Here is a 22826-nt window from a genome sequence, read left to right on the forward strand (position 1 = left end):
TTTTCTCATAAGTCACCTACTCCACTTAATTTTCGCATCTTCCTTTGATGTTGCTTTTTGTGTCACATTATCAAAATGCAGAAGGGGAGAGGTGATAAGATGCATCCTGTCACACTCCAGTGACAATATCAAACCAGTTGTTCTCTCCATTTTCTGTCTTTAAACATCATTTTTAACCTTCATACAGCATCCTAACCAGTGACACTATCTTTCTAGGAAGAACATATTGTCACAAAATCTTCCATTGTGACTCTCTATGAATGCAATGAAAAGCTTTGGTGAAATCTATTAAATTCAAGATTAATCTTCTCTGGTAAGCAAGCCCCTTCTCAATCATTTCAGGTTGAAGATGTAATCTGTACACAATCTATTTGGCCTAAAGCCTGCTTGCTCAGTATGCAGTTTTCCACCTATGACCAGTTTTATTCTGTTCAATAGTACACTAGAGAACACTTTTTTCTACTAAAAGTAGTGTTATGCCCTGTCAATTGTCACACACAAGTTGGTTTTCTTTTTCTGGTAATGTACTCCTTTCTTCCACACCTCTGAGCAGAATTCTCTTTCCCAAACTATATTTCAAAATATTTATGTATTTCATTTACTACCACCCTCTCCTCAGCTTTAAGCATTTCAACAGCGATCTTTATCTTGACCAGGCGCTTTGCGATTTTTAGTTACTTAATTGCTTCTCTATTTCTGCTTCTGAAATTTCAAGCAGTGGTATTTTTAATTCTTCACTTTCTTCACATCCATCACTTGGAATTGTTGTCTCTGGTTGGTTGAGTACTTCATTAAAATGTCCTTGCCCTTGTTCTGCTTCAGTTGTTAAGAATCTTCTATCTTTTGCCTTTATGATACTACTTCTTGAAACATGATGATAATTCCTTATACGCCTGGAACAGGTTACTGGAGTTGCTTCTCACTGATGCTTTTCCAGCTTCTCTTGCTTTTTGGTCAAGCCATTCTCTCTTACCTTTCTGACACAACTTCTTTACTTCTTTATTTTTCTCTACATAACCCCATTGAAGCAAATGTTAATGTTCTAGTTGTGCTTGCCTTTGGTTTTTCTTTCTTCAATCAATTTCCACATGCATGGCTGTATCCACTCTTCTTTCCCTGGTCCAAGTGAATTTGTGGTAGCTTCCCAAGAGACATATCTAAAGTGAGCCCGTTGTTGCTATATATCATCATTCACTGAGAGCTGGATTTTAAAGTCCCTCCTGATTCCCAGGTCACACCATTTCTTCACATCAAATGCAATCCCTCTTTCCTTATTTGCTTGTCCTGTTAACTATTCTAACTGTTCTGATGAGACAATAGTGCTTGTTTCCTACAGCAACACTTGCAAGAGCTCATGTATCCAGTAGTGATATTCTCCATTATTTGCCGATGGCAATGTGAGCCAATTGTTTCTCCTTAATTCCATTGTTTGACTTCCATGTTAATTTGTGTTTCCTGTGGTGAGGAAAAAGTGTCCACCTAGTGCACAAATTATACATACTACACAGCTTACTAAATCTTTTACTGTTTTCCAGCCACTCCTCAATACTGTGTTTTCCCATGCAATTTTCATATCCAAGGTTACCATTGTCAGTCTGGGCACTCATAATCACACATAACCAGAACAATATCATAAGCATGGACCTGGTATAATACAGCTTGCAACTTACTATAGAACATATCTTTTCCTTGTTCATCATGGTCATTGGTAGATACATGACGCTGGATAATAGTTACTTTTCATGATCAGGAACAAAATGTGCTCCTATAATGTGAGAGTCAACTGGCTTCCACTCCTGTAGAGACTGTGTTGTCTTTTTGTCGAGGAGTGCTCCAGTTCGCCCTGAGATTGGATGAAAGGTGAGATCTGAGAGTATCATCTTGATTTCCTGAATAAAGTACTGTGATGCCATCTGAATGGAATGTTCCACATCCAGTCCATCTCATTTCATTCACTGCAAGAATACCAATATTGAACTGAGTCATTGCTTTAACTACTTGACACAGTTTCCCAGTGTCCCACATGGTTCTCACATTCCAACATCCCATTCTAGTTTTAGCTGATAGGATCTCTTGTTTCAGGTGATGAACTGTCTTATGAGTTTGGTCCACCCTCTCCATACCTCATTAGAATTAATTTGTTGTCGACTTAGTGATTCTGAGTGGTTGGCTAACTAAGACAGACTTTTATCAGGGTTGTTTCTATAACTGTGATTCCTTCATCTGCTACCTTAAGGACATGCCTGGTAATTTAGTATGCCCAAGGTACTAGTGTTAGCTTACACCCTGAGCAGGGCATAATCAGCATCAATGAGTTGGGAAAAGGGGATCAAAATGCTGAATCTATTAATATGCTGCACTATTTCAACAGCAAACTTAATGGAAATCAAAGAAGCAACCAAAAAGGGTATCCAACTACAGACAGTCTAGAAAGCAATACTAGCAGGGTGGATAAAAGACAAAAGCCAAGTACCAGCAGGAGCAAAACCATATTTTCAAATTAGAATTCAACTGAAAATGGACGATGGAATCATCATTCGAGGAAAAAGAACTGTTGTTCCCACTTCACTACCTAAAGATGTCATGGAAAAATACATACCTGCTACCAGTGAGGGGAGAGCTGTTGCAACTGGAAGGATGGAAATACCACTGAGAGGAGATGGCCAACACTCAGAGAAAACAGGCTGTAGTATACAACAGGTCAGCCAAGAACCTATCAGCCCTGGAGACAGGCATTCCTGTGAGGATCCAGCCATCAGAAAGATACCAGAAGGAGTGGACTGAAGGAATCATGAGGGTTGCAGTGGCACCCAGGCCAATGAGGTGACTATGCAATAGGGACAATGACTGAAGGAACAGGAGACATGAGCCAGCAGACAAATCCCAAAGAAAGCCTACAGAGATCATCACAGAACAGAGAGACAGAGAACCATCCAGAAACCAACCCTGCAAAAAGGAGGAGACTCCACACAGAGAAAGTTTGCTAGACTCAGAGCCAGGTGACAGGGAGACAGAAATAGCTTGGTCTCCTCCTCAGGTAAGTGACCTATCTTAAAGACTACGTAGTAGCTGAGCCTGTGAATAAGACAAGACTCCAACATGGCTGTGTGATAGCAACCTCTGGCCAAAGGAACACAGAGTGGGGGTCTGGGCATCAATTATTTGCTTTAATTTTTATATTAAAATATTTGTAAAATAGGGAAGATGCATCATGATCAGTGGAACTGGCATCAGAAGGCCACTGTTTCCTGGAGGTACTATTATTGATGGGACAACCTGTAGATCGGGGAAGAGGAGGAGTTAGGCTGGACGGAGCATTCCACAGAATTTTAATAAAGTTTCACTTGTTCAGATTAAACTGTACTCAGCTTCATGCTTTGTGAATGAAACTTAGGGTGGCACAGGATGAAACTGCTGAAGTTTAATCATATCCTCTTTCTATTTTATGTTACATCAAGGGCACCTACAGCAAAAAAAGAGGTGCACTTTTTACTTTGCATAAATCTAAATAAAGAAGGAATCTATGATATAAGTAGGATAAATATTCAATATTTTCTGTAACAAATTAAAATTGCACATATCTATTGCAGTTTTATTTCTAGATGGTTGGATCAATATGTGAATTTGAAGCTCAGGCTTAGCTAAATTAAAGCTGCCTGGGGTGAACTTTAGCTTGCTGAATTCTGTTTTCAGATTTGCTTATTCTTTCCAGAGAAGGATGCAAACTAGTTTGTTTGAGCATATTTCTCCCTATTTCACATGGTATATGTGGCTTAAAGGGCTCAGAGTAGTGAGCACTTTCTTTGAGTCCTGAATGCCCTTACACCCCACTGATTTCAGGGTGTACACACTTCACAGGATCAGGCCCTTAAAGAATTCACAACACCCTCCCCCGCTTACCTAAAGAGTCCCTCATGAAAAATTTGGTTTTATAGATGGAAAAATAGTGATTGTGCATTACATACATAACAGGTCTATTTAACGTCTCTCAACTAATAGGTGGAGATAGGGGAATGTAGGACAAAAAGAATAAGACAACTTAATATTCTATTCCTAATTATTTATCTAGTGTCCATATCTATAATAAGAACAGGAGTACTTGTAGCACCTTAGAGACTAACAAATTTATTTCAGCATGAGCTATCGTGAGCTACAGCTCATGCTGAAATAAATTTGTTAGTCTCTAAGGTGCCACAAGTACTCCTGTTTTTTTTGCGGATACAGACTAACACGGCTGCTACTCTGAAACCTGTCATATCTATAATATTGATCTCATTGGAGAAGCTATGTTGCCTTGAAGTAGCACTCATTAGGTGCTGTGTCATACACTTCTGTATACTATGTACTTCAGAGTTCAATTGTAATTTGGCATCAATTAATATAAAATAAAGTATTACCATTGGAATTTTCATTTTTTTAATCATTTTTTATTGTTTTAATACAACTCTGAAGTTGAACTGCTAAGGTGACATTCTTACACACTAAGTTTTCCTATAAAGATAAATACAGTGAAGTGTTTTTTCACCAATAAAACTATTGCAATGCTATTTTATTTCTTTGCGTTGCCTGGTAGCTCACCTGTCTCCTAGGGTTTATCTACTCATTCCGAATAAGACCCTGCGAATGCAATTAAGAGTCACGTATGTGGTCTAAGGAGTCAGGGATAAGGAATTAATTTCTTAGTTTGCTTTCCCTGGGCTACAAATTGGATTGCAAGTTACTATTCAGTGGAACAACCCAGAGCTCAGAGGAAAAGCAAAGCTGCTACAGCTGCAGTCCTTTATCAGGAAAAAAGAAAAAAAGGTTAGATTTTGTACAAACACAAAAACATCTATAGCTAATATAGTATGTTTGAAACCAGTTCAGGACTTTTCAATACTTTTCAATAACAGCAAGGAGTTTTATAATACTTGAAGCTCAGGCAAACAATTCTATTACTTTCATATACTGTATATTTTGGGAGTTTACATCATTAACATGGATTTCTTTCATGTAAGCTATAGGCAAGTTGCAAATTAACATTGCAAAAGTAGAATTTTGGAGTTAATTTGTTCTTTCTGAAACATAGATCTACAGTTCATTTTGGATTTCCTAACTTGTATCAATGGCACTCAGATCTGACCTACTGTGTATTAGAGACTGTCTGACACAACAACCTAAATCTAATCATGAAATCATGATCATGAAAAAACCATGGCCAATACTCGGTGTGGAGCTCACCCAGGACCTTCTACATCAAAAGTACATGTCTCTACCACTTGACCTAGAGGACAATTCATTTGGTGTGAGAATGTAGCAGGCTGTGTAGTCACTGGGATCCATCATTAGACAGAGTCAAGATCATAGGCCAGTGTATTTTATAAACACCCCATACAGATCTAGCTCTAAAGTTTGGGATTTGTGCCCATTGTACAACCAGGCAAAAGTCACATCTCTCCATTGTACTGCTGTAAAGAAGGGAGATACGAAAGGTAACTGCCACAAAGAGTTGATTGTTTAAAGAAATTTAATTGATGGGGCTTATTTCCATTAGCACTGTCACCAGACACTATTGACAGACATAAGCAGCACATACATTGGAGAAAGCTCAGGATCAATACTATTTGGACCAGTCCAGCCACTCTCAGAAGTTGATAAGCTGCAGTGAACCACCCATTTACGTAGTTTTTGTCCTATGGATTGTTTTTCATGTGTTCAATAACAGTTAATGCCGCTTCAATGTATCACACTTTACTTCTTTCTTCCAACATTCCCCTCTTCCCCAGATCTAGACTTAAACATTGAAAAGACTGGGACAATAAGAGGGCTGTTTCCTTCCACTCTCCTAGTGGTTAGGGTTATTATTGCACCAGGAATGAAAGAAAGTCTAGTATTCCATCAGAGGTGGTAGAATGCAGATTTGTAGAATTATCATTCTAAATGACTCCAAGGCCACAGTATCGAGATATAACATCAGCTTCAAGGGATTTTGTGATGCAATAGGGCAACCTACACACCAAAACCAGTATCGTCCTCACCTTCTTTCTTCCTAGGACTCACACTCTAGACAGGTATACTTTATTAGTTCTTCCTCTTCTAAGTCAGATCTAATACAAACCCCTGTTCAGAGTCCTGACACAAACATAATTAAATAAATCTGACAATGATCTATAACATATGCTGTGATGGGGCAAGGCCAGATGGCTATAGAAAAGTACTGAGAAACAGGTACATTAGTCCCAGGCTAAACAAATCCCTAGTACCCTGGTAACCAAATAGCAGGTGCTCCAGGTTAATCAAGGCGCCTGGGGCCAATTAAGATCTTTCTTGAAGGCAGTGGAGATAGATACTTTAACTAGAACACCTGCAGCCAATCAAGGCAGGCTAATCAGGGCACCTGGGTTTAAAAAGGAGCTCACTCCAGTCAGCAGGGAGGAGCCAGAGGAGAAGGAGCGCAGGTGTGTGAGGAGCGGGAGCAAGAGGGCAGACGAGCTAGAGGTGAGAGGCGGTATGCTGGAGGATTGAGGAGGACAAGCATTATCAGACACCGAGGAGGAAGGTCTGCTGTGGTGAGGATTAAAGGAAGGTGTTGGAGCGAGGCCCATCGGGGAAGTAGCCAGGGAAGCTTGTAGCTGTCATGCATGCTGTTACAGGAAAGCACTAAGACAGCTGCAATCCACAGCAGCTCGCCCAATGGGCTTGGCACGCCGGTAGTACGAGATTGGTCCGGTCCCGAATCCTCGCACTTGATCAGACACAGGGTAGCGAACTAGACGGAGGTGCCCACAAGAGGTGGAAAGATCAGTGAGGTTGAGGAAATCTTTTCCAGCCCCAATAAAAGCACAGGATCCCGCCAAGTAGAGGAGGAACTTGTGTCACAACTGAGTGTCCAGGCTATGGGAAATTAGGGTGCACGTCGAGGCGGCGAAAATAAGGGGTGATTTAAAAAAAAAAAGGGAGAGGTTTATTTTTATTTCATTCACATGATGAGATGACGTAAGTGCGGCAAGCACTAGATACAACACCAGCGGCGCACAGGAGCTACCCATGTCCTAGGCAGCGTCCCATACAGAGGCATATGCGGCTGGCAGCAAGAGACTAATCGCCGGTAAGGACCAGGGCTACTTCAAGACCGAGCTATGTTGCGGTAACTGGGAAACACGAGGTAAAGACCCTACCAGATGCTGAACCGTTGGCCAAGTGATGGACGCGCTCATACGGGCCGCATTGGCTGCAGAAAATGACGCGTTCAGTACGATGATGTGAGGCATACCTTCTGGCCGTTGAGGAGGACAGCCCTACGGGAGGCCTTGGCCTGAGCAGAATGTCAGTGCGTCTTGGCAGAGCTCCATTGCTCTGGCGGCAGCTCCAGAGGGGCTGACTCATGCCTACCATGAGTTAGCTGACCTTCATAGGAGAGGGGTGCAGCAGAACTACCCCTAAGCTACAAGCAGGAAATCCTGGCCAGATCGCTGGGTAACGCCTGCCATGTGCGAGCCAGCGGTATCAGAGTGAGAGAAGTACCAGCGAAGACAAAACCCTGCGTCCACCCTTTATATGACCTCATCATTTGCATGAAAGTGGTGCAGGAACAGAGTCACGAGTCCCGGAAAGAGTACTGAAAGGTTCTGGTCATTGATCGATACAGTGAGGCACTTGCACATGATTCCGCAAGAGAATAGGCAGACGATCTAATCCCCTATGATGAATGAATCACGCGGTAGAAAAGATGCTATGACAGCAGGGAATGACCAGACTACCTAAAGCGCAAGCCCACTTTAGCATAGCAAACACCCAACCCAACCGGAAGGTGGGCAGCTCCAAACTCCTGAGGTCAGTCTAAGAGTGGACAGAATGAGCGGGGGCGCAAAAAGCAGCAGAGACCCCACGCAAGGAGGGATTGCCTGAGTGGGAAAGCCCTCAGACTAAACCCCCTACCCAGCATGATGGGATGATTAGAAACAATTATAGATAGTTATGCATGTGGGGAGTGGGCACATAGCAGCACAGTCGTCCCAGCACTGAGGGGACTATGCAATGCAACTTGGCTGGGATTGGGAAGTCCAGCTCCTTTATCCACCTTGCGGGTGTCACATGCTGCCCGCATAAACATTACAGCCAGGCCGTTGAAGACTAAATGGAGTAAGAGACTACAGCGTCTGTATGGGGCTCGGGGATGTGCTATCACCTTATAATCGGGTAAGCGTGGTAAAAAGTAGCCAGCTGCCTACAGCCAAAACGTAGCAAGACAGCATGCGCTGCTGGGGCTGTAAGCCCATTACAAGTGTATCATTCCTCAGTGGGAGATAGGAGGTTCAGGGGGTAACCCCACCTGAGGGTGACAAGTGGGCGTGAAGTTCCCTACAATTCCAATTATCCTGTAGTTGCATTGGAAGGGATATCCAGGGCTATGGTACTTTTTTCCCCCATAGAGGCTGAGGGAGATGAACCCTATGCAGGACTCATCGTTGGGGGAATGTCAACTCCCAATGTTTCAGAGTTCTTCTCAGGATCTATTCGTAGCCCCCAAAGAACCCGGAAAAAAAAAAGGAAAGAAAGTGCCGCGAAGGGCCTTTGGAACCCAATCCTGACCAGGGCCAGAAGACCGCGCTAGTAGGCAGATGGACACTACAGCCAGCCGAGAAACTACAACATGGATGGTGAGCCGGAAGCTGGCCCAGCCATAGACATGGTGATGACCATCTGGACTAAACAGAAGCGCCCATGTGAAGCTCAGGCAGGTTAATCCTGGGAAGAGCACTTTTGGGAGGGACACGGCAGAGGAGTCAGATTATAACATCAGGAAAGAGTGGCTGAGATAGATGACAACCAGTGAAGGGAAGTCGGGTTTCAGACCTACTTTTAGTGAAAAGAAAAGATCTCCTGTCACCGGTGTGTGTGCAAATGCAGGAGAGGAGATACATAACCTTCTGCGTGCCACAAAACATGCAAAAGCCATATTGAGACCTCGCCCACAGTCCCTGTCTGGAGGACACCTAGCGGGTAGAGAAACCCAGGCAGGATCTGCGGAGGTTCTTCTGGCCAGGATACATTGAACGTCAGCGATACTGCACTTCTTGTACATGAGGTGTCAGCTACATAGCCCATGCCCAGCACTTGCGGCCTGCTTTGATACCTCTTCCAATAATAGAGGTCCTTTGAACGGCAAGCATGATCTGATTCGGCTCCTAGAAGAAGACAGTTCAAACTAGATGGAAGGTAACAAATAGATCTGGGATAGGGTTTTGTGACTTCAAACGGGCTTAACTTTACGAGTGAAAATTAGTCAGGGAAGGGATTGGACTGCGAACTTGTGGATCTAAAGCCGGAGGAGCCTGGGATTACTTATTAGAGAAAGTGCTATGAGAGTGAGAGACATCGGAGCCCTGCAATCGCCAGAGAAGGGGAAAAAGACCAAGGCAGGAGAGTGTAGGACCGAGCTGGATGAAGCAAGCTCTGAAGAGGTGATTAAACAAAGCAGGACAGCCTACAGAGTGAGTGGAAGAAAGTGGATTAGCAAGGGAGGCTACCTTAGTGAGGTCAGAACATGTAGGGACAAATGAGGAAGGCTAAAAGTCCGTTGTAGAGTGGAACCTTGCAAAAGGGAATTACAAGACGCAATACTAGAAAGGTTCTATAAGCCACGATAAATAAGAAGAAAACAAAAGAAAGAAGAAGTGGGACCGCTATAACTACTGAGTAGGGAATGGAGTCGTAAGGATAACCTGTATGGCTTGCCCATATATCTAAGATACAGTAGCTTTGCCTCAGTCTTTAATAAGGTTAATGAAGGAGCTTTAGGCGATGAGGGAAGGATGTTAAATGGAAGGAAGATAGGATGGTAGATCATTACCACATCTGAGGTAGCAGTCACAAGCTTGAACAGCCTTGTAGGGGAAGAAATCGAGGCGCCGAGAAATCGTCATCCGAGAATATTAAAGGAACTGGGGGGTAACCGTATGGAACTGAGAGAATTCGGTTCTTAATTACATAGTTCCCATCTTCCAAGAAATGGGAAACTAAGAAAAGTCGACTTCGGCGAAGTAACTATAGGCTGTAATATTGACTTCTATAGTATGTAAGGTCTTGGAAAAAACTTTGTAGGAAGCAAGAGTAGTTAAGACCACGAGGATCATGTAACTTGGGACAAATACATACACCGGTTTACTAAGGTATTGATCGTGCCAAACAAACCTGATCGCTTTCGTTGCGAGGAACGGGTGACAGCTTATTAGACAAAGGAAATTGGTAGATGCTAATTAGCTTGCTTTCAAGTAAGGCATTTTGACCGTTTCGCTATGAGGAATTGTTAGTCAACTGGAAAAAGAGGGGTGAGAATATCAAAGATTGAACAAGGTGGTGGAATTAGGTTCAAGAGGGAGACCCAACGGTCGTACTAAGGGTAACTGTTCAGGCTGGAAGGAGGTTACTAGTGGGGTTTCCTTCCAAGGTCGTTTAAGTGCGACCGTATTAGTTATTAACCCTTTTTATTACTGACCTGGGCACAAAGAGCGCGAAGTGGCTAGATAAGCTTGCAGGATGATACAGCAGCGAGGGGTATTGCTAACATAAGAGGAAGGACCGGGATCAGCCATACAGGGAAGATCTGGATGACTTGTAAACTGAGTAATAGTAAAGGATGAAATTATAGGAAAAGTGCAGGTCATTGCACTTTAGGGAGATTATAATAAGAATTGTTTGATAATCCCTTGGGGACGCAATCCAGTTGGAACAACAGAGGATGGAGAAGGACCCTTGGGTATTGTAGAATTCACAGGAATGACTATGAGCCGCCAATGCGATTGGCCGTTAAAAAAGCAATGTGTGTTTAGGTTGCATCAGGCGAGTATTTTCCAGCAAAGATAAGATGAGTGTAGTACCGTTGTATAAGGCGCTGGTGAGACTCACCACTGCATACTGAGCTGCAGTTCTGGGTTCATCCCATGTTAAGAAGATGAATTCAAACCGGAACAGGCTCAGACGACGGCTACTAGCATGATCCGAGAATGAAAACTGCCTTATTGAAAGGAGACTCCAAGAGCTGGCTCTGGTTTAGCTACCCAAAAAAGACCGGGGGGATTGCTGCCATATAAATATATCAGGGGGATTAACGTTTGGGAGGAGAGAATTACTGGAAGCCTTGATACTAATGTAGACCAAGACGAAGGGACAAACTGGAGCCATCGCAGGTTCACGCTTGAAAAGACGAAGTTTCTTACACCATTCAGAGGCGGAGTTCTGGACAGCCTTCCGAGGTGGAGTAGATGGGGCAAAAGACTATCTGCTTACAGACGTAAGCTTGATAAAGTATTGGAAGCGATATATGCTAGGATAGTTAATGTTTGGCATTGTCCTTGGATTATCAGCAGATAGGTCTTGCTCATGTCTTGCGATGGGACGTTGGAATGGGATGGGATCAGAGTTACCTGGCAGAGCATTCTCTTCCTCACTGCTGCTGGGGGCCTTGCCCAATGCCAGGGTTAGCTGCCAGCCATCAATTGGGATGGGAAGCGAAGTTTCCCTCCAGGGCAGATTGGCTGACGCCTGCTGAGGTTTCTCGCCTTCCCGCTGCAGCGATGAGGCATGGTCACTTGCTGTCGGATTCTCTGCGTTGAGATCTTCAAACCAAATTTGAAGACTTAAATAACTCGGACATAGGTTAGGGTGTTTTTAGAAGTGGATCGGTAGGCTAATTCTCGTGGCCTTGCTTTGTGGAGGAGGTCAACTAGATATCCATGTTGGTCCCCTTCTGACCTATGAGCTCTATGACAGCTTCGGGCACACATGTGCGGGTTTGTACTAGACTATGCAATCCCCGGTACCCAGAAGCCGTTCCTATGCCAACAGCTTCCAAGACAATAGTAAGGAGCTCTGACAGATGCTATTCCCGGGTAGTGGGCTACCAAGGAGATACTGACTGATCAAGGGCACCTTCCGTGTGCAGGTGATGAGAGTCTTGTCACTTGATCATGTAAAGCCTTACGGACCTCTGTATACAACCCAAAACAGATTGGGCCTTGTGGAAAGTTCTATAGGACCTCAAAGACACGATCAGGAAAGTGTGTGACTGAGATGGAAAGATTGGGATAATCTATTGCCTTACCTCAATGTTTGGCATCCAGGAAGTCCCACAAGCCCCACAGGTTTTTCTTCTCCACATTTCGAACTACTATATCGGGGGGGAGGGGGGCGCCACTCCCGGAGCATAAATTGGGATATAGCCAGAGAAGCCTGGCGAATAGGAAGCCAATCTAGGGAAGGAAAAGTCGAGCATGTACGACAGAATAAGGAATCAGATAGATCGAGTTACACCCATGACGGGAACACGTGGAGAAAGCTACAGGAGACCAACGAACATTATAACCACCCAAGCAAAGCTTCGTCGGTTCAACCAGGGGATTGAGTAAAAGGTCCTTGGTGCCCACAGCAAAAGCAGCTGTAGACCAGTGTCAGGGACCCTACAAGTGATGGAGCCGTAGAGAGAGGTAAACTATAAGGTGGGCAGCAAGCCACAGGAAAACCTGAGCATTACCACATCAATTCTAAAACCTTGGCATGATCCGAAGGCATGCTTTAGTCACCCGGAGACCCTCCACAGAAAGGACTTAACGAGCAAGTGAGGATATCACCGATTGACGCAATCAAAGGTTGACGCAGCCACGACAGGATAAAATGCATCGAGATGTGTTTCTCCACAAAACCGGGGCGACGACTGAGAACTAATCACCATATCTGAACGAACTCCACGAAGCCAGTTTCACTAAGACCCTACGAATCCCAGCATCCAAAAAAAGAAGAAAAAAAAATCAAGGCTGAACGTTAGCAAAAAGTTAGAATTAGGCTTATTGAAGAACCTACAGTCAGTGGTGCAGTCCAATAGTTCTGACGGTATCCAATGAGACTCGTATGAGTTTCGCCAACTGAAAGAAGTATCCATTTGATGCTACCACAGCACCGATGAATTAGTTGAACCGACGGGATAGTGCCCGATCTTGACTACAGCTGGATCTGACAAAAGGGTATGGCAGATTCCCCTGACCAAGAAGTAAGAAACAGACAGCATCCTCGACCTCGACGGAATCCCATCACCCAGTCACTCCTTGTGTGGACGTACAGTGGGCCTAGCCACAGATTCCAGCACCCATCGGATCAAGCTGATGCGCCAGACTAGTTATGCAGCCATACCTAGATGCTCTCCTCATCACTATGCAGACTGACGGGAACCCACTTGGAGAAAGTTGAGCGCCGTGCACGCACTTGAAGTGGCTGACCTCACCGCATCCGAAGTGCGCCATACGGACTAGCAAAGGGCTAAGTAACTGGGATAATCCTGTAGGAAAAGGAATCATAAGTGAAGCCCCAAATAATAAGCTACGAGACGATTCAAACTGGCCCCGGCCGACTCGCAAAGAAGCAGGTCCGTGACATCTAGGTGTAGTAGGCTACTACCGGATATTTTATTCCCACTCGCCGTAAAGCGCAAGTCCTCTGGCGGACCGTCGTGAGGCCCCGAGGTTCAACATGGTGAAGTGGACGCGACGTAGCCCAGAGAGGGGCATCATAGACCTTCGTCAAGCTCTCATGGGTAATGACCCATGTAACTCATAGCCCGACTTTACCAGAATTCTATTTGCAAAACAGAATGCTTCCAAGGGTGGGGCTTGGGGGGCGGTTCTGTTGCAAATGATTGTACAGAAGACTCAGAGTCTCACTAAGCAGAAAGCTGCTCCCAGAGACACAGAAGTATGCAGTACATCGAGAGAGAAGCCTTGCTGTCAAATGGGCCATGGAGACACTGAAGTCTATTACCTCTTAGACCAGCGATTCTACTCTTGTAACAACCATGCACCCCTCAGTGGATGCAGAGGAAATAAGGAAAACAATGCAAGGGTCACCAGGTAGTTCTATCCTCCAACTATTTCAGTTCCGGCATATGGCACAGGGCTGGATGCGCACCCATGGCAATGGCTTGCATGGCTTTCACGAGCACACTGCCTGGTGTCGCAAGTTGGCCCAGCCCTATGGTCGTGAGCCGGGGGCTGGGTATGTGGATGAGGCAAGGCCAGATGGCTACAGTAAAAGTCATTGAGAAACAGGTGAGTTAGCCCAGGCGAAACAAGATCCTAGTACCTGGTAATCCAAATGGAGTTGCTCCAAGGTTATCAAGGCACTGGGGCAATAATAAGATTTCTTGAGGGCAGTGGAGATACGCTCCTTTAAATTAGAACAACTGCAGCCAATCAAGCAGGCTAATCAGCGGCACGAGTTAAAAAGGAGCAACACTCCAGTCAGGCAGGGAGGAGCCAGAGGAGAAGTGACGGTGCGTGAGAAGCTGGGAAGGGCAGAGGGCCAAGGAGCATGAGAGGTGAGGCCTGTCTCATACTCCAGCGTTAAATTCGATTTAAGCTGCACCGCCACACTAACTGCTCTTTAAATCGATTTAAAGTTCGTTTAAATCGATTCGTACTTCACAAACGAGACGGAGTAACCTAAAATCTCTGCATAGAGGCGATCTGCGCACTGAAGAGTTCAGCTTTCACGTGGCATTCATAACATGAAGTTGACTCTGGGTGTGATTATTGCTACTTGAAATCCCTCCTCTCCCTTCCTGGTGGTAGATGGTACAGTACTACTGTAGACAGCAGAACTGTGTACTGCATATCTCTTTTTGTGACACTCACCGTAATGGACAGAACGGATAATAACCTGTGTAATTTTGAAGGAAGCAATGGGGATTACCTAACTTTGGATGCGTCAATCCTCGCTTAACGGTTAGAAAAATAGTCAAGTCACAGACAAGATCAGTACAGTGTATTAAATTCGTGTAGCCAGGGCAGCTGCTCCGTTGTCAGTTTCACCAGAGGTGAGCCACTGCAGTAACGAACCTTGCTTCCCACCTACGCTGGGTACCAGCATGCCTCACCATGTGCATGATATTAAGAGCATGCATGAATAGATCCAGCAGTAGTTACTGAGATCACTGAGGAGGAGGCGCCACCATGGGCTATGCCCGTCATGCACTTCCGATCTTTTCTTTACGCAAGAGAGGAAGAGTCTGATGAAGCGCAGCCCCAGATGATAAGATGAAGACAGTTACCAGGCGTTCTGTCCATATACCCTGGCAGAAAAAGGGAGTCATTCCAGCTCGCCCGGAGCCCGGCCCACACTCAGCAAGACACTCACTGCGGCCGTCTACCCCTGGGAGGTCAGGGAGCGGATACTGCTCTTCACTGCGCGCATCACGTCGCCAGCAGCATTCAGTACACAGAGGGTGACATTGCCGTACTCAGCAATTATTTATTTCACTTTTTTTTACCGGCTGGAGGGGGAAAAACTGACGAGCTGTTCTGTGAACCACGCAAGACACGTTATGACGCTGCAACATTGGGCGCGCAGCCAAAATGCATGTTTCAGGTGCTGTGGAGGACTGTAGCGTGTAGTCCTCAACCCTCCTCCTCCTGACCATCCGTTTGAGTGTTGGCTTCCCGTTCACTGGTTGTCACGCAACCGCTGTGGTTATCCTGTAGTTTAATTTTTCAAAAGGTTTGCATTCCTTGTTTCTTTTAACGAGCTCTATAAAAGCGATTTGTCTACCATCAGCGTGACATCTGCTATCTGCCTTAGGTTCATGCAGGAGTACTTTTGCATTGAACTGCATCGCACCTTGCGTGATCAGAGCTTGGCACGTGAAGCAGGAATGCTCCTGTAAGCTCTCGGGGATGTTCCCTGTTACCGGCACTCCGCATCTGCTTCGCTCGCGCAGTGGTGCATGTTCCTGCTAGAATAATAGCAAGGTACAGAGATCAGGTTATATTCAGAGGAGAACCGGTGCTCCGTTGTCTATTACAGGGGTTGCCCGCAGAAGCGCACCCGTTGCTTTCTCCTCCCTAACCTTTCCGGGCTAGTGTCAGTGCCCCTCCCCGTTTGTGTCAAAGTATTAGGAATCAGAATAGAACCAGCGACTTTGTTAGTGAGAGGAAAATGATGTCGGGGAGGCACTTGGGCAGCCTCGGGGGCTATGACAGTCAGCAGAATGGACTCTATTTTTAGACACCCATAAGGGAGAATTGACTCATTGCCAAGCAGTCATCCAAATGTGAATTGCAAAAATTTTCAGCCCAGTTTCATGCTTACGCTGTTATTAGCCGTTCTGTCTATCTACTGCAGCGGTAGCAATGTTGCCCTCAGTGTGAGATCGGCGTTCTCTGGATGGTAGCAGTCTGCAGACCGTGCTACCACAAGCGGAGAGATGGAGAGGAGACAGAATACTGCTCTCAGTGCTGTAGCTCCGTCTCCAGGCAGCCTTCAGTACACATAGGGGGACATAGAAAGTAGTCAGGAATGATTTCTTACCTTTTTTTTTCACGTTGTGGGGGGGGGGAAGAACTGAGGAGCTGTTCCTGAATCAACGCCAGACACTGTGTTTGACCTACAGACATTGGGAGCTACTGCCAATAATGCAATCATTTTCAGCAGAGCTGCTGTGACGTGGATAGCTGAGTCCTCAGTACCTCCTCCTGTCATGAGCGTCCATGAGTCTCGCGGCTTCCCGTTACCGCTTGTCTACGCGCGCTTGTGTATCGCGTTTTTATTCAAACGCTGTTGGCATTTCGTGTTCTGTTAACGGAGCTGGATCCCAGATTTGTCTCATACAGCGATCAACCTAGTACTCCCGTACGGTCATGCTGGAGCTCTTTTTGGATTTGAGACGGCACGCCAGCGTTGCTGATCAGAGCTCACGCTGAACAGCAGGAAGTATTCAAAGTTCGCGGCTTTCCTGGTACCTGCCGCTGCATCCGAGTTCATGATTGCTGTCAGACGTCTGCGCCTTGGATGCCGCCGGAGGCAATACGGTCGATTTCGTCCACACGACACCCTATCCGAGTTTCTACTATCGATTTAGCGCTACGCCTCTCGTTTGGGAGGAGTTCCGAATCGATTTAAGGAGCGGTTAACTCGATATTATCGACGTGTGTGAACGGATCCAGTGTTAATCGTATATCGTGCATTAAACCGATTTTAAAAGTCGCAGTGTAGACGTGGCTTGAGTAACTTCTTCTTATTTCGCTGGCTCCCCTTTTGTAAAACTCAAACTGCAATTTCTTCACCAGGTTCTGTTAGAGTTGGTGTACGGTTAGAAGCGTTATGGCCTTTATGATATTACGTGATCCTTAGCACATCCATAGTTAAAAGATCAACACAATCTCCTCCTAAAAGGCATTTTCACATCGTGCTAGTACGCATGGTTGGATGTAGATAAGCGAGCCTTTATAGGCCAGGAGACCTTCATTTTCGATAGCGCTTTTTTGTCCCTTTTCAATGTTAAATTTCGAGACTATTCCTCTTACTTTGGTAATTATTGTACGAATATTTTACCCAGCTATTCAATTGGTTGGGTGTGGATGGTGACATCTATTCCTGAAATAAACCGTGGACTATGAGAAAAGTACCACCTTACAGATGGTCTATCATATTAGCTGTTTTCTGAAAGTCCCCAATGACCATATGATATTTTATAGTGATGTTTAGCATTGGCACAGACAACCTTCTAAAAGAGTTTCTTATTATTTCTGTATACATTTAGCACCTTGTCATCTGTAGATTGAGTTTGATGAATATTCAATTAGAGGTTCTGCAGAGCTGTGGTTGAGGGCTCTTGAGTGCACTTAAAATCTCAGGAAACTTGGAAACAGTGAGGTGGAGAAAGGCAGGCGAGTAATGGAACAGGAGACAGACTGATGTTTTCTACTTTTGAAAAGCATTTCGATGCCGAAGAAGGGGCAGAAGGACAGGAAGTGGTAAGGAACAGGATTGCTCATCATTAAATTAAGTACAGAATGACAGAACAATTTACTACCTTCACTGTCCAGCTTGGAGTTCCGGCAGTACAGTATGAAGGAGGTAGAAGACTCCTGGATGCGAAAGTGTTTTGGAGTAAAGCTGGGTGAATTATTCGAGGAATCAACAACAAATTTTCCTTTTTTTTCTCGCTCTCTCTCTCTCTCTCTCCCTCAAATGGTCTGACGACTTTGATTTGTTCATTGTTCATGCACCAGTTTCAGTTGTGGATTATTGTCACCTGTGTTTGCTTGTATCTTTTACTCTTGCTTATTATTCCTGTGTGATTGTCGCTTAGTCATATGTCATTATTTCTGTTCACTCTTGGATGAAGGCCAACTTTTTTAGTAAGCGGGACAGAGCGGAAATGAATGTGATCAAGGCACTCTGCTTTTGATTTAATCAGAAGATGTGATAGAACGAGTATGTGGAATTAGGCCAGCAGGATTAAGATTATTGGACATACTTAACCTTTTCTATCTAGGCTTCTTTAATATCTATTTCTCTTTCCCATTCCAGTTGCCTAATACATCAGGGCTAGAAAATAGCCTGTTAAATAGTGAAGGCCAGGAGGAGGACTTGCAATTAATTTTCTCACTCATATTCACGTAGAATGGTCTAGGCTATGTGACAAGTTCCTCCTCTCCTTGGTGAGTCTGCGCTTATTCGCGGTTGCTCACCTCACTGATCTTCCCCTCTTTGTGGGACCAGTCTGGCTGTCAGCCTCCTCCTTGTCTGGGTAGCCCGCCGTGTCTGATAGAGTGTGGGGGTTTAGGGGGAACAGGGCCCACCCTCTACTACTGGGTTCCGCCAGGGCCACTGTGGTCGCAGTGTCTATAGTGCTCTGTAACAGCTGCATGCAGCTACCACTCCTGGACTACTTCCCTGAGCTCTCAAACAGCCTTCTTTTGCCTCCCACGGCTTTCCTCCTGGGTCTGATACTGCTGTCCTCCTCAATCGTCAGCAGTACACTCTACTCAGGCCACATCTAACACTATGGATAATATCGATAGCTAAATCGTTTCATAAACTGATATTATAAAGTCGTTGTGTGCGTCCACACTAGACACATTAATTCGATGGTGTCGTCCCGGTCAGTAGCGTCGATCTGGAGCGGTACTGTGGTAGCTGTTCCATAGGCTATGCCCATAGTTCCCTCAGTTCTCCCTGCCCTTGGATCTGGGTGAGAGCCCAGTGCTGATGAGGGCAAAATCTTGTCGCAGTGGATTCTCGGTAAGCCTCACCCTCCTTTTGTGAAAGCGCAGACAACGTTTCACACTTTTTCACTTGGGTGAACTGAGCAAACGCCATGAACAGCAGCATGCCCGGCTAGTCAGTTAACGCTTATCCTGGACGTTGTACACTCGCGCATTCTCGTGCGTCTATGGACCATGACTGCAAAGGGCAGGAGAGGAGGAGGCAGCTCGGCAGCGCGGCGCGAGAGCGATGAGACTGCACTCACTTCTTCCTAACGCGCGGCCCCTGCGTTTGGAGTACGCTGGTACTGGGGCAAGTTCTACCATTGAGGCCAATTTTGGAATGGCGAAAACAAGCACGGACTGGTGGGACTGCTAGGTTTGCAGTGGGGACGATTCCAGTGGCTGCCAAACTTTCACTGCGTAAGGGCCCTTTCTTGACTTTGTGACTTGCTTTCCCGGCCCTGAACGCCATAATACTAGATTGAGAGCAGCCCTCACGTGGAGAAGCGAGTGGCATAGCCCTCTGGAGCTTGCAATGCCGACAGCTACCGGTCAGTCAGGAATCAATTTGGAGTGCAATCTACTGCTGGGGCTGCTTGATGCAATAGCCAAAGCAATCGTGTTTAAGCTGTGCTACGAAGTTTGTAGACTCTGCGGACGTGCCCGGTCTAGTGGATGGTTTGCTTGCAATGGATTCCCTAACTGTGGGGGGCCACAGATGCGAAGCCATATCCCTATCTTGGCCCGGCTGCCCCCGGGCCCCAGACATGAAACCGCAAAGCGGTACTTTTCCATGCTGCTGCAAGCACTGGTGGTCACCAAGGGTGTATCACCCAACGATCACGTGGGTGGCCGGAGGGTTCTGACTTGCTCGTGTCTTTAAAGCACACTCTGTGTAACGCGCAGCAGAATTACTTCCCAGACCAGAATAACAGTGGGATGTTGAGATGCGGTAGTTATCCTGGGGGACCAGCTACCTTGATTGCCATGGCTCATAAGCCTCACAGGCAGCCTGGACAGGGAAGGAGCTCGAGCTGTTTACTACGCTGAGCAGTGCAGGTGGTGTGCCGGTGTGAATTGCCATTTAAAAAGGCGCTACGCGACATATCATGACTCGTCAGACTCAGCCAACAATGTCCCGTTTTTATTCTGCTTGCTGTGTGCTCCACCGAATCTCTGGTGAGGTACAGCGGGAACATTTATGGAACAGGGTGGAGGTTGAGGCAAATCACCTGGCGTGATCGAGCAGCCAACACCAGGGCGATAACGAGCCACCCAGGAGGCGGTGCGCATCAGGAAGCCTGAAAAACGATTTTCAGCACCGGCCGGGAATACAGGTGTGACTGCTGTGTTTGTTTCCCTTTGATGAACCTCTCCCTTGAGGACTCATTCTGTAGCAACCCACCCTTCCCCTTTGCTCTACGCTTGCTGAAGGAAACACATCAGTATGGTTAAAAAATCAGTTATTCTATTAGGCATTCGTATCGTTTAAAAATCCTTGTATCTTTATTAAAAGCATTCCCTGTAAGCAACCCACCCTCCCCTTTGGATGTATCTTATATTAAAAAGATTCACAACGAGGCAGAGCTTATCAAGTATCCCTGCCTGCTGTGGTTTGCGGGGAGCGATAGGAGAAGGAAAGACCATTAAGCACATTTCAGATGTATGACACCTTTTGGTGACTGTCCACGGGTGGAGTGGCGGTGTGCAGAGACCTTCCCCCACGTGTTTTACATGGCTGGTGCGGAGATAATGGAATAACATGGGAGGGTTGAGGGTGGTTACCAGGGTGCAGCGGCACTCTGTGACCCACTGCCTCTTCGCTGAGCTACACCACGCGTCGAGGATACTCAGTTTGAATCACGCAGATCTCCAGCGTTGCACTCCGCCGCTAATCTTCTGCCTACACCTCTGACTTCCTGCCACCCCTCTCATCTCGAGGGTCTTCCTCTGCTCCGTTACTTGCTCTTTCCTGACTTGGCTAGAGTCCTTCCACTCTTCTGTGAGCTCTTTCACTACGGCGTTACTTCATATTTCTGAGCGAACTTTCATCTCCGTTCTCTTCTCCTCTGCCTTAGCTGAGTAGCTTCAGGATGCGGTAGGGAGTTGGGACACTGTGCGCTGCATGGGGAGGCGAACACAGGAGCGAAGTATGTAAAAAGATACATCTTACAGAAAAATGCTGTACTCTTCACAGTGAATAACACTATCCACCTTACATAGCATGTGTTCCACTTACAAGTCGACATTTCATCGTTTAATATGATGGCCTGTGGGCTCTGGTGTTGCCGTCTCACAGACGCAGTCCAGCGAATCTAATTCAGCTCCATGCGCCTCGGTAGGCTATGTTTGATTCTGCCGGGCTTCATTTACCCAGGTGCCCTATGATGCCTTGTTGCCTGAAGAAGGACTGCAGAACCCAACCCCCCCACTTCTCCTCTCCCCACTGCATGGTGCTGTCATGTAAGTCACTGGAATCTTCCCCGACCATTCCTCCCCCCCCCCCGCACCATGTGTGGTCGCTGGGAACGATCGCTTCAAGCAGAAACAGCTCGCGTATCCTTTCCCTCCCCCCAGACTTCTGCTACAATGCACGGAGGATTTGATTTAAGCCGGTTGCGCCATGTAGTTTAGAAATCGCCAGTATGTATGCCCCCTACATAAAATTCCTGAATTTCACAGGTTACAAGAATGTTATAACTCTCCTGAGAAACGTGCACGATGCAGAAAGTAGTTTCTTGATGCCAGCAGTCACCAGGAGCATACGCAGCTGTGCTTTGTGAAACCAATGATTACCGATACTGTTAACCTGCTGCGAGAAAGCTTGTGCTACAATGGGACCGCGATAAGGCTGCCTTGCCCAGAATCTTCTGCAAGGCTGTTTTGAATACTCAAGGCGATTCATGGCGACCTTCTTTGGAGGATTTCTCGCTCCATCCAGACGATTTAACGACTTTTCCGTCACTGTGACTGGCAGCGATGCTCACAGCCCTGATGGCAATCAAATCATTAGAAAACGCTCGTTTTAACCCATCGCTTGATACTATTACAAAGGTACATCACCAGATCGCTCCTGGGCTTCACGTTGGGCTTGGCTGGTGGCCTGGAGGTTGTATTCTGAGGTCACAAAAAGCTCCTGGCTGTGGGGCTAACGGGTGCTGTGTGCTCTCGCAGCTCTTCTTCCTGCATTACTCTTCCTCCTCCTCTCCCTCGCGAATCTTATCCATGGTTGATATTCAACCCCGACCTCTGGCTCCATGGCCGAGGGGGGCTCTGGTTGCGCGCCCCCTGTAAATATGCTGCAGGCTCACGACTAACCGCTGCGCTTTTCGGCCCTGCCCAGACTTCCAATTTCTTCTCGTTTTCGTGGTAGGCCTGTCTGAGTCCTTAAATTTACTTGCCTGCACTGCAGTCCCTGCTGTAGCCTCTTTCCGATCATAGACTTTGAATTTTTCAAATAGGTTTTTCCTTTCGTCTTGATCGAAGCGGAGTTCCTGTTAGCACTGAATCCTCTCCATATAGCGATCAGATGAGTACCTCTTGTGCGAGTCCATGCTGGTGGCTTTTTTCGATTCTCGGACTGCATGGTTACCTGTGCTGATAAGCTCTGGTGGCCCTGTGCTGATCAAAGTCCATGCTGGCCAAAGAATTGTTCAAAGTTCGCGGGCTTTTCCTGTTTACTGAGCAGGCCCTTGAGTATCTGATTGCTGTTCAGAACGCGGTCCGTGTGCACTGTGGACCTCCAGAGGCAATACGCGATTTCCCATCCACACTAACACTATTCGAGATTAAGTATACTCGATTGTAGGC

The sequence above is a fragment of the Chelonoidis abingdonii genome, chromosome 4 (genome assembly GCF_003597395.2).
Source record: "Chelonoidis abingdonii isolate Lonesome George chromosome 4, CheloAbing_2.0, whole genome shotgun sequence".
NCBI classification, from domain to species: domain Eukaryota; kingdom Metazoa; phylum Chordata; order Testudines; family Testudinidae; genus Chelonoidis; species Chelonoidis abingdonii.